Source organism: Bison bison, unplaced genomic scaffold, assembly GCF_000754665.1.
Source record: "Bison bison bison isolate TAMUID 2011002044 unplaced genomic scaffold, Bison_UMD1.0 scf7180017864274, whole genome shotgun sequence".
Taxonomy (NCBI): Eukaryota; Metazoa; Chordata; class Mammalia; order Artiodactyla; family Bovidae; genus Bison; species Bison bison.
Window position 1 is genome coordinate 4,380,136 of NW_011494846.1, and position 4,186 is coordinate 4,384,321.

The following is a 4,186-nucleotide window of genomic DNA, read 5'->3' on the forward strand; positions in this document are numbered from 1 at the left end:
AGCTTACTGCATGCTCACCCTCTTTTAAGTGGTTTGCACAGGTTATCTTATTTAAACCACATGACAGTCCTTACAAGATGTGTTATTTTCATCACCCTGTTTCTGCCATAGTGTTTGCAGAGGTTAACTTTCTTGCCCAGGGTCACGGGGCTAGGAAGCGACCAGGCTGGGCTTTGAAGCCAGGCAGTTTTCAGAGCCCATGGTCTTAACTATCCCAGTCATTTTCAATGTTGGTTGCACATGGTAAATACCTGGGTCTCATCCTCCAACGAGTAATTTGTCCAGGGTGTGGTCTGGCAGCTGGGATGTTTTATTTGGTTGCACTGGGTCTTAGTTGTGGCCTGTGGGATCTAGTTCCCCCACCAGGGATCGAGCCCAGTCCCCCTGCACTGGGAGTGTGGAGTCTCAGCCACTGGTCCACCAGGGAAGTCCTTGGGCAGCTAGGATTTTTTTAAAGTTCCCTTCGAGCTTATCATGTACAGCCAAGTTTGAGAACCAGTGATACAAAAGTCCCTCAAATGACATCAAGTTAAATTCTTTCAACTTCAATCAATATGGAAAACATAGAGAATATACAATATGTTTTAAAAAAATCTTCAAACAGGAGGTAACACAGTCTCTCAGGAATCATTGTGGAACTACAAGCAATCACTTTCAGGAATTCTCCCCTCAATGTCTGCATGAACATTGTCTTTGGCAAAATTACTTATCAGATCATTTTTCCTCATTTAGAGATAATTACCACGATCATTCACCCTCTTATTTGCTAGACTTTTGAGAAAACAGGAAATCTTTATCCCATTAAATCCCCTGGAGGAAGATTTAATGTAAGATAAGAAAGAACATTTTCCTACCGAGTGTTACAAGATTCAAAGATGATCTGTGTATTGGGACATAGTAATCAACTTAATATTATAATTTCAGACTATAATACATTGTCATTCCAAATAGAAATTGCTTTCTGCAGTGATCCTTAAGAAAAAACATTCAGGAAACCTAAATTTCCCCCTAAAAGTGGAATGTTTTTAGAATTAATGTTGTCTAATAGAAATATAATAAGAGCCACGTATATAATATTAAATTTTCCAGTAGCCACATTTTAAAAAGGAAAAGAAGCTAGTGAAATGAGCTTAATCGGATATGCATATTTTATTTAATCCAAAATATCCAAAATGCTATCTTTATGACACATAATCACTGTAAAAATTAGTGAGATATTTTACACTCTCTGTTTTATTAGCACTAGTCCAGTGTGTATTTTAAATTTATAGCACATCCTTTTTCAGCTCAGTAACCCCATGCAGCGAGTGATTACGGCCGGGGAACAGTTAGACCTCTAGTTAAGAGATCTAGACCAAGTATCTGGTGTATTACCTTCTCAAGATGCTTTCCAGACGGATTTCGTGGATGTTTGATGTGCCTTTAACTTGTCTCTGCTCCCACATTGTTTTAGAACGAATCCAAAGACCACCACCCCAAGCCCTGCCACTCAATGTGACTGTGACGGAGCCTCTATCCTACGAGCAACTGCGCTTGGGGAAGAGCCTAGCTTCTTCTTGATCCTGTGCTGCCCTCGCGTGGCAACAGGCGGCACTGCGCCAAGAGGTTGGAGGTATTCAGCAAGGTAAACCAGACGAACCTGCAAGAAATCCGCCTTCTTTAAGAATGGTCACAATAATCGGTCTGTCACTTGTCCTAGTAGACAGCACAGTGGTTCAGGAAAGCCCCGTGGCACATACACACACAATCGACTCTAACCATTTGCTGTCAACACTCTAATCGGTAAATATGGAAATTTAACTTTGTGGCATTTGATCCAGAGCTGAGGCCTTCTCAGTGACACAAAGCTTCAGAACTAAAAACGTGTAGGTTTGCAGCCTTTCACAGCTGGGATACTGCTCCAGCGTCCCTGTCCACCCAACCGCCTCCCACCCCCCAGCCACTTGTCCTTTTTCTCCTTTACCAAGTGTATGGAGTCCAATTTTCCTTTCTATCTAATCTTAAAATTGTTATCTTCAACCCTTCTTTCTTTTTCTGAAGAGAGAAGAAGTTCCAGAAGACCAATGCCTAGTGCTTGCCTATGTACACAGAGGGAGACCAACACGTTATTTTTTATTTAATTTTATTTTTTTGGCCTCACTGTGTGGCATGTGGAACTTCCCCCACCAGGGATGGAACCTTTGCACCCCGGCAGTGGAAATGTGGAATCTTAACCACGGGACCACCAGGGAAGTTCTCAGTTCAGTCGCTCAGTCGTGTCCAACTCTTTGTGACCCCATGCATTGCAGCATGCTTGGCTTCCCTGTCCATCACCAGCTCCTGGAGCTTGCTCATACTCATGTCCATCCAGTCGGTGGTGTCATCCAACCATCTCATCCTCTGTAGTCCCCTTCTCCTCCTGCCCTCGATCTTTCCCAGCATCAGGGTCTTTTCCAATGAGTCAGTTCTTCGCATCAGGTGGCCAAAGTATTGGAGCTTCAGCTTCAGCATCAGTCCTTCCAATGAATTTTCAGGGTTGATTTCTTTTAGGATTGACTGGTTGGATCTCCTTGCAATCCAAGGGACTCTCAAGAGTCTTCACCACAGTTCAAAAGCATCAATTTTTCAGTGCTCAGACTTCTTTATGGTCCAACTCTCACATTCATTCATGACGACTGGAAAAACCATAGCTTTGACTAGCTTTGTTGGCAAAGTAATGTCTCTGCTTTTTAATATACTGTCTAGGTTGATCATAGCTTTTCTTCCAACACATGTTTTTTAAATGGATGAACTAATGAACACTTAAAAGGATGCAACATACAGGCAGCAAACCCCAATGTTAAAACTTTTCTTTGATGGTTCTCTAGTATTTATAGGAAGCACTGTTAGGAAAATAGCATTTATCTAGGAATCATGCTAAGCACTTGCTTATCTCTAAAGTCCATGTTGAAAGGTTTCTCAAGTACCTTATAGAGTATAATCCTGGTCACATATAAACACATGATGATTAATTAAAGAAATTCCTTGAGCCTAACTCTGAGTTTCCTAAGGAGAATCTTTCCTCCTCTGTGGTGAAGTTTCCATGGATTTCCTCTGTACTTTCCTCCAATACTCCTCCCTTAAAGGACCCAGGAATAGCACAACCATCTCTTCCTGCTTCCCCCTAGAAGGAGCTCCACAGGGGACAGAGTTTGAAGAACGGGTCTTGTGGTCAGTGGCTGACTGCTGTGCAAAGCACCAGGCAGAAGAGGAGGGGAAATGGAGACCCAGCTCAAGCGGTGACAGCAGAGAGGGGGTGCAGGGCGACAGGCCGTGGAGTCTGGGGATGGAGTCAGCGCTCAAGCAGGCGGGCTGCTGGTTTTGCAAGCCTGGGAAGACACGCCACACACATGCAGTTGAGAAGGAATCCCAGAACGAATCCAAGGACACAGTTATGTCGCAGAGTGTACCTGCGGCAGGAAGGCAGGAAGACAGCCAGTGGCACAGACTAGAAGCATCTCAGTCCAGGAGGAGAGACGCAACTTTTGAACCGAGAAGGAGCAAAGACAGTAGGCACCTTAGCTCGGGCTTGTGAGCTCACAGGAGCAAAAACTCGCTACCATTGCCAGCCTGAACCCCTCCTGGGTTGGTGAGTTTTGAGTTTCGGGCCAGCCTTGGGGGACCTCCGTAATAGGCAGGTCTCCATCACCTGCATGATTCCCTGGACCCGACCTGGGGTCCGGTGACATCTCCAGCTCTGCTTTCCCTCCAGGTACCTTGCCCTCCAGCACTCACCCACCTATCTAATTTCATAAACTTGTGCCCCCACTATGTGCTGGGCTCCAGTGGTGAGGGGTAAGTGGTAGAGGCTTGAACGTTTCGAGCACTCACAGAAAAATGAGCTGGAGCTGTATGGCTGGAAATGAGAATCTGGAAATGTCAACGCTTCTCAAATTTTCACACACACACCATTAAATAATTTTAATAATGCACCCCAGCCTACTAAAATGAGCTAAACAAGCTGAATTGTTTAGGTATTAGGTGGTGCAGTAAGAGAGGAATGTCTGATTTAACAAAATGTGACTGTTAGTGAAAACTGAAAAGTTTTGACTCTAAACTTTCATAATGAACAGACATGAACCCACCCCTAAGTACCCCTCACTTCTTAAGACTTTATCATTTAAACAAGATTAGATTAAGAGAAACAAAAAACTGCCAAACACAGGAA